Genomic DNA, 12877 nt, shown 5'->3' on the forward strand with positions numbered 1-12877 from the left:
ATCCTTAGATGGGAGGAGAACAATCATGTCTAGCAAAGGGAAGTTCTAAAGCACGCCTATTATCTGTGATTTGGGTGGCCAGGATGGTCTCAGCCACGCAGACCCAACTGCCATCTCAGCCACCCTGACCCATGAGCTTTGATCAGGTGTATCCCCCAGCTCTCCAGTATAAGACCGTGAAGGCAAGAAATGTTTCTTTTTCTCTTGGACCCCCCCCCTTTCTATACCTTTTCCTGCCATGCTAAAATAAATCCTTGCTAAAACTTTCACCTTGTGAGACTCTTTGTTGTGAGACACCCTGAGATGCTTTTCAGTGTTTGTGGAGCTCAAGGAACTGCTGTTTTGTGTGGAAACTGGTAAGATGTGGGAGCCTCCACATCCATTCTCTGGTGACCACTGTGATACTAAAAACTGACTAGTAGTGCTAGAGACGTGGCTCAAGTGGTAGAGCACCTGCCTAAGAAGCATGAAAGCATGAAGCCCTGTGCTGACCAACCACCAGTACCACAAAACAAACAAACAGAAAACAAACTCTGAGTAGATGTCTCAATAGTAAAACTGCATAAAAACACAAACCACAGTGCCCCAGACACATGAGGATGTGATTTGGGGCAAAGTTTGTGGTCCTTGACTTTTCCTTTCTTCCTCCCTTTCTTTTATGGTACTGAGGACTGAAAACTTGAGCTACACCCTCAGCTGTGGGCTTGTACGAGGAAAGGAAAAATTGGGGGGAACGGTAGGCAGGAGCAACTGAGTTATTACCATATGAGACCCCATAATTTCTGTCAACAGCGTGAAGAAAACATAATGAAGAAATGGATGAACAGTGGAGTTCCTCTGTTCCATAATAAATCACAAAGGCGTTCCTTTTCTACTATGTTTCGTAACATGTGCTGACATGCCAGCTCATTAAACTGACACCATGGACAGCAAAGTGGACTTTGTGGATCACTGGAATACAATGCATTGAGCTACCCTTACAGACACTGAAATTCCCCCTTGAGGATAACAATGTACTTCCTTTTCCACTAAGTGAGGACGGTACTCAAAATGCTAACTCTGCCTGCTGCTCACCTTGTTTGTACTCAGATAAGTGGACTTTCAGGATCTAGAATTACTTTGATGGTTTCTGGGAAATTCCCAGTGGATTTGCTCAGCAGTCACTCCACCCACAGGAATCACCCACGCTGAGCTAAAGTTGTACACATGACCAAAACCCTCCCTCAAACAAGAAGCCAGTACACATTGCACAACTCACTCTATACACAACAGAATGAAGGTCCATATGTAAAGGAGTAGTCTAAAAATTCTTCAGTGACCATGAAGGAGTACAACAGAGACATGTCACCCAAAGAAAAGAAGTCTCCAGTCCCAGAGCCTCACGTCTGAACATCACATGTGTTAAAGCATTCAGCCATTGAAAACTGATGTGCTAAAGCACAGAGAAGTTGCTTTCCAACTGCAGTGAATTATGTAGACTTAAGGTAGATGTGTTTTATTTCTGTATCTCTAAGTATATAACTGCACTGGATCTACCCTGTATCGCTTTAGAGACTCACAATGGGCAAACCCACAACAGGCAAGGCAGTCTGCAGTGCCCCCACTGTTGTCATCTACACAGGAGCAGCAGATGACATAGGGGTGAAGAAGCACTGGATACGGCCACAGAAATGATCAGTGAGGACATTCTCACCACTAGCACAGTGCCTTTCCATAGAAAAGGTGAACACATACGCCAGCTTCTATAGTGTCACCTGCCACCATGGACTTTTCTTACTGCCTTCATTTCCACCGGATGAAAAGAAGACTGACCATTTGTCCTCCACCTTGTGTTTCTCACAAATGAATCAGCAATAGCATTCCAAAAATTATATTTTCCCCATGTCTCTGTTGAGAGCAGAGAGCCTGGATTATTTGTCATTTGTAGTCTACACAGCTGGTGAGTGAGGACACTCAAAAGTTACACGAAAGGTCTACTTTTCAAGTGAGCAAGGATTGCATCGACAGTGATCTTGTCTCAGTCCCTTCCTAGGTTTGTACTCTGACACTTTGCCTAAACATACTGCTCTCCTACGCTCAGAGATTGAAAAGGAAGTCTTCAACACCAGCTGTGTAGCTAAATGAAGTTATATATTTTAAGTGAGATAAGGATGGTCCACAAAGTTTGATGGTGTCACTTAGAAGTTTTCCCACTCAAGATGACAGGAGCCAGTAACATGTGGGACTATTGGAGTGGCCATCACGCTCAAGATGGTTTGGGTCTGGACTGTGCCCCAGACTCTTGGAAGACTTTTGGGTGTTCTGAGGCTCCTTAGTGCCAGAGTTCAGGCTACCAGCAGCTGGCGGCAAGAGAACAGGAGCTCTAGATGGATTCTTCCTAGGAAACTTCTCTAATCTGCACAGCTTAACAATGTTCTTCGCTGACATATGTGTCCACATGGTTGTGACATCACTTCACAGGCAAAAACAGTGCAAACACTGGAGTTGGCCTCACACTTACAGCCTTGCTGAGAAGTGTGTTCCACTGCTCTGATGGCAGGTAGTGCTTCTCAGTGACAGGGATGGATGAAGCAAAAACAACAAAGACATCCTGTTCACATATATTACAATTGACAAAACACACTGGCACTTCATTATCTCTGCCTTGCAGGTAAAAACTACTATAATTTCCAAAGACAGAATTTCTTCCTTCCAGGGCATCTGATGGTCAGTAACAATCAATTCCCCTAAAGCAAACACTAGTCCTGGCCATGAGGCTCGGTGTGTAGCCAATGAATTACATTATTGTAGCATGTGCAAGGCCCTGGGTACACACACACACAAAACCAATAGCAACAACCCCCACAAATTCTACTCAGAATTCTCTGATAAAACAGTTATTTATGGTCTGTGGACCTATTTTCTGCTATAATTCACATACTCTGTTTTTCACAATTTTTTTTGTGGCATTGGGGTTTGAGCTCGGGGCCTTACACTTGCCAGGCAGGTGCTCTACCGCTTGAGCCACTCCACCAGCCCTCTCACATACTCTGATTGACATAAGATATAGTTGTAGTGGCTTTTGGGAGGGGGTGCCTCAAAACAGCATGATTTCATTTTTGGTCTGAGGCATGAAACAGAAATTAGGATCCAATTATAAAAGTTTTAATAATGTAATCATGAAAAACGAAATTTACATGAGGAAGAAAACACCTAATTTTTCTTCATGATAAATATGAATCTCAGAACTAAATGAAAAGTTTGGCAAAATTATAAACGATCTGGTCCAGGACACCGTGGAATTTTTCACCTATCTTCTTAGTAAATGAAAACATAACATTTGTTAGTCCGAACGTTGTGACAAAGTTCAAACAATTTGTATGAAGCACACACAAAAAACATGTTTAAAGAAAAAATACAGCTGGGTGTCTTTGGTTCATGCCTGAAATCCTAGCTACTCAGGAGGCAGAGATGAGGAAGATGGCAGTTTGAAACCAGCCTGGGCAAAAAGTTTGCAAGACTCTATCTTGAAAAACCCTTCCCAAAATTAGAGCTGTGGAGTGGCTCAAGGAGAAGGCCCGGTACTAAAAACAAAAATCAAAAAGTCAAATATAAAATACAGTTTTTTCAGTGCCGGGGATAGAACACAGGGCCCTATGCCTTCTACACGAGTTGTACGACCTACAGCATCCTACCCCAAAATGTCATTTTGTCCATCAAAAAGATGAAAGATACATAAAATGTAAAAAACATCCAGAATATGCCAAGGCTAGTAGCACAAAATAATTTTATTATCTGGTGTGACTAAAATAAATAGCACCTATAACACGTATACTCTATTGCCTAAATGGTACTTACACAATTATGCCACGTTTCCTTTCAAGATTCAGAATGAGAGACACACAGCCTAAAGATGTGTATATTAAAAATCAGCCACTAATACAAACAATGCATGTATAACTTTTATCATATTTCCTAACATAAGGTATTTTCTGGAGCATTCTGCAGAAATTACACAAGTGCCCTTGTCTCCCGTCTCCTCAAATCACTTAGGCTCATAGGATTTCACTACAACTGAATAGTCATGGGACGTTTAAGTTATTTAGTAAAACTGAAAAGTTTTCTTTGTCTTAGGGTGTTGCAGTGTAGCCCAAAGTACACTCAAATTTGAGATCCTTTCACTTGAGGCTCCCCAGTGCTGGGACTACAGGCACATAGCACCAAGCCCAACAAAACTGACAACTTGGAGTATCTTTCACATTCACATTATTTTGATATAGTGTGCGTTCTTCTTCCATGTGGGCCAAGTGAAGACTTAGACTTCCATTCAAGAGGCTTCTTCCCATATGGTGTGCTGTTGTATCTGTGAATTCAACTTAGATGACTGCAGGCATTCCTAGATGCTTTCTACTGTCAACATAAGTCCTATGAATGTCAGGTGAGAATGAACCCTTCTCACACCCAATATTTAGGGTTTCTCCCCAGAGTCGATCCTTCCATGTGTGTAAAAGGAAGTGGAATGATTGAGGATGATCCCAAGTTACATCCATAGCATTTCTGTCCACCTTTAACCCATCATGGCATGAAATGGAACTGGGGTCAATTAAGGTTTCCCATATTGTTTACACAGACAGATCTTTTCTCCAGCGTAAGTTGTTTCTTGTACTCACCAGACAGTTTCTGCACCATTCAGCATATTACCAGGCTTTCTTTTCAGTGTGAGCTTTTCCATGTTTGTCAATGCTGCTGTAAGAACTGAAGGCTTTCACATTGCTAACACACATAGGGTTTTTCTCCTCTGTGAACTATTTCATGCCTTCCAAGGGAAGGGGAAATGAAGGCTTTCCCACACTGCTGACACACATGAAGCTTCCCTGCACTGTGAATTCTTTGATGTCTCTGAAGGCAACTGGATGCAGTAAAGGCCTTGCCACACTCCGTACATACATAGCATTTGTCTCCTATGTGAACGACTTTGTGCTATAGCAGGTAACTGGGCAAAGTGAAGGCTTTCCCACATTGCTGATAGCCATAAGGTTTCTCTGCACTGTGAAATCTTTTATGTGTCTGAAGGTTTTAAGATTCAGTGAGGGCTTTGCCACACTGATTATATACGTAGGGTTTTGCTCCAGTGTGAATTCTTGTATGTCTTTGAAGATACTTGGGTAGCGTGAAGGCTTTTCCACATAGCTGAAACACATGGTTTCTCACCAGTGTAAATTCTCTCATGGCCTTGAAGGACACTGTATTTCCTGAAGGTTTTCCCACATTGCTTACATTAATTGTGTTTGTCTCTAGTGTGAATCCTTTTATGAATTTGAAGACAATGGAGATATCTGAAGGCTTTATCACATTGCTTACGTTCATAGGGTTTTCCCTCCAGTGCGAGTGCTTTCATTTTTATCGAGGCATTGGGGAGAAGGGAAAGTTTCCCTGTTCCTTGTATTTACATGGATTCTCTCCCTAATCTGGGTACTCGATTGTTTTGTGTCCATTGTGATCTCTGAGGGGCACATTTACCGGTGAGTGACCATCAAGGACTTCTCCACACACATGGCTTTCACATGGCGTTACTCCAGGAATTTTCTTACTCATACTCTCATGAGTCAGGCTGAAGGCTTCTCCCCATCGACAGCCTTCTTCATGTTCACAGAGCCTCTCTCTGCTTGACTTCTGTAACAAAAGTACAGTATGTTACAGTGTCTTTCCAAATGATTTCACATATATTCATTCACAGCACTCTTACATTTTCCTGTAGTCAGGACAACCATAGCCTTCATATCCTGTAGCGACTACCTGAAGGTGAATGGACTGAATACTCAACAGGAGGGGACACTGACAAAGTCATCAAAGGAGGTATAGTCACATGGAGTTTCTTTTCTCTGCTTTTTTTTTTTTTTTTGGTGATACTGGGGTCTGAACTCAGGGCCTCATGCTTGGTAGGCAAGCGCTCTTACCACTCGAGTTACTCTGCCAGCCCATTAAAATTTTTTTTCAAGATAGGGTCTCAGGTACTATTTGCTCCTGCTAGCTTCGAATCACAATCCTCTGTATCTGTGTCTGAATAGCTAGGATTATAGGCATGAGACACTGGAGTCCAGCCTTACATACGGTTTCTTAATACTCTCTCCACATTCACTGTTTTCCAAACGTTGAGCATCTGTGTTACATTTATGTATAGCTCAAGGGTCCATCATGCACAATGCATGGATGTCTTTTGCTTTCCAGATTTTAAAACACTAGCAAATATAAAATGATACCTCTAAGATGAGCTGCAAGTGTAAGCACAAGTACTGTGGATATTCAAGCTGTATGAATACTTACACAAACATTTCAGAGAGGCAATGAATTTGGAGCTAGGCATAAATATGTATCTGTCTATCTATAGAATATACATATAGAGGAGAGAGAGAGAACAAGAGAGGGAGGGAGGGAAAGAAAGAGAGGGAGGGAGGGAGAGAGAAATAGAGGAAGGGAGGGAGGAGAGAGAGCTGAATGGCCACATAGAAAAAATTTGTAGTGTCTGCGATCACCAGTAAAGGCAAGTTATAATCATACAAACATGCTGTTTAATAGGTAGGCAAAACTAAATAAATTAGATTTTGAATGTTGACAAATAACACAATAGATATACATCCAAATGGGAGCCAATGGTTCACACCTGTAACGCTAGATATTCTGGAGGCAGGGAAGAAGAGGATCAATGTTTGAAGCCATCTCAGTCACACAGTTCACCAGACACTATCTCGAAAATACCCCACACAAAAGAGGGTTATCCAAGTGGCTAAAATTTTAGAGCACTTACCTAGCAAGTGTGAGAGCAAGAGTTCAAACCCCAGCACCACCACACACACTCTCAAAAAACAAAAAAACAAAGCAAAAGAAACAAAACCCAAACCCACATACATGAAAAATCTGATAAATTCAACTACTATCAAAATTTCATACTAAATCTGAATTTAACCACCTATTTATTACCACTGTGTAAAAACTTTATGTTCCCTTACCATTTGGGTACAAAAGTAAGAATAATATTTTCAACATAAAAATATAAACCTGGCTGGGCACTGTTGAGTTACTCTTGTAGTCCTAGGTACTCAGGAAGCAGAGACGTGAGGATTTGGTTTGAAGCTGCCCAAGGATATTGGAGTGGCTCAACTGGTAACAGTGCCTACTAGCAAGTTCAAGGCCTTGAGTCCAAATCCCAGTACAGAGAGAGGGAGAGGGAGAGAGAGAGAGAGATACTGAAACTCTACAAAGGAATCAAGGGAGAAGGTCAGGGAAGCAGCTGCTTCACCCGCAGTTCACAATGGACCCAGGCTCAGAAGTTTGAACACAAGTCTGAGCCTAGAGGCCACTGTCACTGTGCAGAGACAGCCCAGGGTTCCTCCCAGGGAGGACGGAGGGAAACTTGACCAGGGAGGAAACTTAATTCTAGGGCCTCCCCATACCAAGGGCTCCCAAGACCATGTTCCCTCCCCAACAACGGCACACTTTGTCCTAATGGCTGGGTTCTGACCTGAGGCGCCTTGTCCTTGTCCTGCCCTCACTAGTGACACCACATATATGGTGCTTACTGAATATCAACCAATTCTCCATCTCCAATATGGTGTTCCCCAATTCAATTCTGATATCAGGGACACATAGAACACACCCTTCAACCTCTGGGCTCAGACCTCAGCCATCGAGCTGAGGAGAGGAGCTTAGCCTGCCTACACAGTTCATGCAAACAGTATGTATCTTCTCCACTTGCTTCCCTGTGAAAGTTTGCGCTTTTCTGACATGACTACTATAGCAAGCCTTGGTGACCAGTGTCCAAAAGTTCCCTGGGCACTGATTCTCTACTGAGTTTCCTGGACACAATATTTTAAGCCCACTGTCACAACTGCTTGCTTGGGGCATGCAGCACATCCTCTGCAATTACAGGAACAGCCAACATTTGAAAGCTTGAACCTACTGTGAGACAGACCAAATTTAGTTGAAGGATAAATGATCAAAAGTGCACAATAACGCAACCATTACTGAAAAAATTTACTGTATATTCTAAAATGTACCAGAGAGGATTTTGGATGTACCCAATACAGAAAAACGAAACTATGTTAGGACATAGGAAGTAGCCTGATCTACTCTGTTCCCATTGTATGCAAGTACTGAACGACCACACGATAGCCCATGAATTATGAGTGCATTAAAATTAAAACAGAGCCAGGTGCAGGTGGCTCAGACTGTTATCCTGCACACTAAGGAGAGAGAGAGCAAGAGGATGATGGCTCGAAGCCAGTCTGCAAAAGTAGCGCACCAGACCGTATCTCCAAAATGAGAACAAAATGGACTGGAGGTGTGACTCAAGCACTCGTGTTGCAGAGGTCACTAGCTGAGATACGGGTCCCTTGCGGCAATTAGCAGGAAGCAACGTTTTGTGCCAGCATAGACCCAGGGTACTGAGCCCCAAGGACAAAGGGGTCTCACCTTATATACCCTTGCAAGCAGGTTACAGAAGCAAAAAGCAAGGTCTAATCCATATGTGGTTATATTTAATTTTATTGCCTACTTTTCCCTAGGGCTACGTGACCTTCCCCATGTTCAGATTTCTCAGGTTTTATCTCTTTTTGATGGCATCCCTACCTTCCTGCTACTTTCTCAGGACTCAGACCTAGTCTGTTCTCTTCTGATCCTCATCTCTGCTACACTAGAGGACCAGTTTTGCAAGCGTGAAGCCCTGAGTTCAAATCCCAGTCTGACCACCAAAAAAAAAAAAAGAAACAAAATTTAAACACGAATGCCAGGTGGCATGTTACATGTCTGGAATCCACCGTACAGGGGAAGTACAGATAGGAAGACGGCAGTTTGTGACTAACCTGGGCAAAGTGGGAGATTCTACCTGAAAAAATAAAAGGGCCAGGGGTGTGGTTCACATGGTAGATAACTTGCCTAGCAAATGTGAGTTCAAACCCCAGGAATGTCAAAAATACAAACAATATAAATAGAGAATTTTCTCATAATAAAAACAGCAAGTCAAAAGAAATGGTCTGACAAATTTAAACATTAAAATTATGGTGGCAAACACAACAGAGAAGTGAAATATCTACAATGCGTGCAATTATAAAAGGATGTCTGCACAGAGTAAAAATGAAAAAATGGGGAAATGACCAAAACGTATTTATCAGAAGGTAAAGTACCCTGTGTGAAGGAAGATCCAGGCACATGGTAATGAAGAGACAAGAAAATGTCAAGTAGATCCCATTTCATACCTATGAGAAGGACAAAATTGAGCCCATGAGATAACGTGTTTATGGACAAGACACACTGACAGTTGTTCTGGAATGGATACCAGCTGCCTTGCAATTTCCTGTAATATGAACTTGACCAGAACCTAGAGCCTAAGCGTGTTCCTCAAGAATGTCTTGTCATTTTTAAATATGCCCCGTGAATTCTGTTTTTAAGTCCTGCCTCCAAAAGAAAGTGCAACCACCAAGCATAACAAAGTAAGATGTTACAGGTCCAGTGTCTGGGGAAAGGAAAACACAGTGTTTCTCTGACTCCTTGATTAAACTTTACAAGGGTGAAAATGACAAGGACTTATGAAACCCAGCCCAGGGATACAGGCTTCCTCAAAATGAATCCAAACCAGGGGTCACTAGAATGCTGCTTTTCTCTATACTTTCCCACTACAACAGTACGGCAGCTGTGAAATAACAGCAGATCACAACAGGAACAAGTGAATGTCTGACAGCTTACTGAAGCAGTCTCTATCGTTACTTGGGAATGGTGTACTAATGAGGAGGAGAAATGTCCAGGAACAGAATCTACTGAGACTGAGTGGCAAAGAAATACAAACTATGAGGAGAATTACAACTAACAAGACTAACGCAATAATGAAAAAAATCCCCCACAAATGAAAGACAACCAGACAGCTGGTTCAGAGGACTGTGAAATTCCTACCACCTAAGGCAGAATGAACATCAGCCTACTACTAAGCTCCTCCAGAAACCAAAGACAAGGGAAGACTCAGATTCACTCAGAGGCCAAATTTAAGCTGGCAGCAAAGATGGACACTGGGAAGATGTAGCCAATGTCCCTTGTGAATGCAGGTGCACAATCCACAAATAAATACCTGCACCCGGGCACAGTAATCAAAATCCAGTGGAGCGGGCATAGACACAGAGACATAAATGCCACACCAGACCAACACGCCCAGATTCCTAAATGTACATGGCAGAGCAATTTTGGACAGGAGGATAAAAATCACTTAATGAGAAAAAGCAACCTATTTTTTTTTAAATGCTCAGAAAAGTGGAAAAGCAGAAATCCCTATGGAAGACAAAGAAGTGGAACGCTTACCTTATTCGAAATTTTGTTTTTAAAGGTTCGGATGCAGTTCTTTTTGAGCACCAAAAGAAGAAGCATGAAGAGAGAAGGAATGAGTAGTAGGAGGAAATAAAATATGGAGCAAAGACCTAGAGGTAAAAGCTAAACCTACCTACCCAAGCATTAAAAGATACATTAAGTTATGGGAGGCTAAGGAGCAAAGTACTTTAGAAATGATGGTGTTTGAAAGAACCCCTGCTGTTGGGCTGCAGCTCAGAGGTAGAACACTTGCCTGTCATGCACAAGGACAAATAAATAGAAATAGAGTCCCCGAGGAAGTCAGGTGACCCTGTGTGTGACAAGGAAACAACGTATTGTAGAACAGAACGAAGAAGGTCTGCAAGAAGTGAAGGCCAAAACAGACTTTTAACTACCCAGGCTCAGCATGAAAGGCAGCAACATGCAAGGCCTGGAGGACGTGAGGATTTGTCCGTTTCCGCTTGCTCTTTCTTAGCGCTGAACATTGAAAAAACACCCGTGAAAACACTGAATATAATCGAAAGGAGTGGAGACCTGAGGTACTACACTCCCAGAGGAACGTGCCACCTGCAAACATTATTTGGAAAATTCATAAAGAAATAGACCACTACTGCCTTTCAGAAGAACAGAAGGGGTCTTCTGGTTTTGCCCTGGCAGGCCTGGACCACGATCGACCTATTTACCCCTCCCTTGGAGCAGGGGTGACAGATGTGTGCCACCACACTCAGCTTAATGATTGAGACAGGGTATGAACTGTGCTGGCCTTGTACCTAATTTTCCTGATGTCTGCCCCCTGAGGACCTGGGATTACAGACATGAGCCACGTGGAACCCTCCAATGCCCTCTTTTCAAATAGCGAGAGAGGGAGAGACAGAGACAGAGACAGAAACAGAGACAGAGAGAGATTCTACAAAGGAAACGAACTCAGGGAAGCAGCTGCTTCACCCACAGTTCACAAGGGACCCAGGCTCGCAAGGTGAACACAAGTCTGACCCTAGACACCACTGTCACTGTGCAGAGACAGCCCAGGGCTTCACTCCCAGGGAGGGACGGAGGAAGCCTGAGCAGCCAGGAAACTTCATTCTGGGGCCTCCCCACACCTAGGGCTCCCCTATCCATGTTCCCTCCTCCCAGCAGCAGCAGGCTTTGTCCTACAGACTGGGTTCTGACCTGAGCTGCCCTGTCCTTGTCCTGCCCTCACTAATGACACCACATGTGTGCTGTTTACTGAACACCAACCAATTCTCCAGCACAAACCTGGTGTCCCACAACGCATTTCTGACACCAGAGAGACATAGAACAGTCCCTACAACTTCCAGGCTCAGTGCCACCACACTGTCCCCAATGCAGATGCCAGGCCACAGCATGTTTTTTCTGTCTGTTCACCAGTCACTTTCCTTAAATGATTGAGGGGTGGCATTCTGAGTCACCTCAATAGTACAAATTCAGAAAAGTACCTAAAGAGACAAATGTTAAACAAGCAAAGACACTTCTGTAGCTCAGGAAATCCAAGGGTTTAAGGTTGACTATGCTAGGAGATCTGAAATACAGATCAGTTTTTAAAATGGTGCTCCGTTTCCAAGCGTACAGTCAAAATCACAAGTATTTTCTCTATATAACAGAATGGAGGTGTTTTTCTGTCAGACAACCGCTATTGACACCAGTTACCCCCCAAATACACCAACTGAATAAAAGGAAAACAGCCAAAACCCTGTGGGCTAGAATCCTGGTAAATGGCAGTGATCACACAGCTCCCACCTCACAAAGCTTTGGGTTCTAGAGAAGCTGCTCTCCTGTCCCTGCCCCATGCACTTGGAGGGTGTCATGGTGCCCTCCCCTTCCTTTTACACCTGTGCACTGGCCAGACACAAACTTCCCAAATGCACGCTTTTTCCTCAGAAATGATTCAATCGATTGATCAGTAGAAACAAAACAGAAGCAAACGTTTGTGGACTTTCCTCGACCAGGTCTCTGATCTCTGACCACCCTCACCTGAACCAGCACATGGGCCCTCCTTTACTGTGACTCAGGAGGCAGAGATCAGGAGGATCGTGGCTGGAAGCCAGCCTGGGCAAAATAGTTGGCGAGACCCCATCTCAAAAAAACCCATCACAAAAAGGGCTGATGGAATGACTCAAGGTGTACATCCTGAGTTCAAGTCCCAGTACTGCAAAAAAACAAGAGTTCTGCCATGGCCTATCTCCTCTGCACCCCTGTGCCTGAGGCCAGGTCTCTTGGGCTTTGCCCTTGGTGGTGCCATCACCAACAATAATGGGTGACATCACATGGCCCAGTATTCTCATGGTGGCCAAGGGTCTGTCCTTCTCTCAGTCCTTTCCAGGTTCCTGCTGAGATGAGGAAACACACAATTAGTGAACACACATGAGCTTCACACCTTGTAGGCAGGTTCTGTACCACCTGAGTCACTCCACCATCCCTGTTTGTGTGTGTGTGTGTGTGTTGGGTATTTTTGACATAAGGCCTTATGAATTTTCTGCCTGGGATGGCTTCAAACCACCATCCTCTTGTTCTCTGCCTCCTGAGTAGCAGG

General features: G+C 43.5%; 1 protein-coding gene and 2 long non-coding RNA genes across 5 annotated transcripts in view; 1 reads left to right on the plus strand and 2 right to left on the minus strand.

Moving 5' to 3' along the window:
- LOC109689049 (uncharacterized) overlaps positions 1–12877 on the plus strand; it is a 595734-nt gene that overhangs the window by 376884 nt on the left and 205973 nt on the right. The window lies entirely within an intron of this gene.
- The window catches only part of LOC141416319 (uncharacterized), a 38226-nt gene that overhangs the window by 2606 nt on the left and 22743 nt on the right, over positions 1–12877 (minus strand). The gene's annotated exons all lie outside the window — the stretch shown is intronic.
- On the minus strand, positions 3830–8950 carry LOC141416320 (uncharacterized). Its single transcript, XR_012441091.1, has 2 exons — positions 7036–8950; positions 3830–5652 (listed from the first exon to the last, which is right to left on the minus strand). It is a non-coding gene; the product is annotated as an uncharacterized lncRNA (long non-coding RNA).

Source organism: Castor canadensis, chromosome 14 (assembly GCF_047511655.1).
Source record: "Castor canadensis chromosome 14, mCasCan1.hap1v2, whole genome shotgun sequence".
Classification (NCBI taxonomy): domain Eukaryota; kingdom Metazoa; phylum Chordata; class Mammalia; order Rodentia; family Castoridae; genus Castor; species Castor canadensis.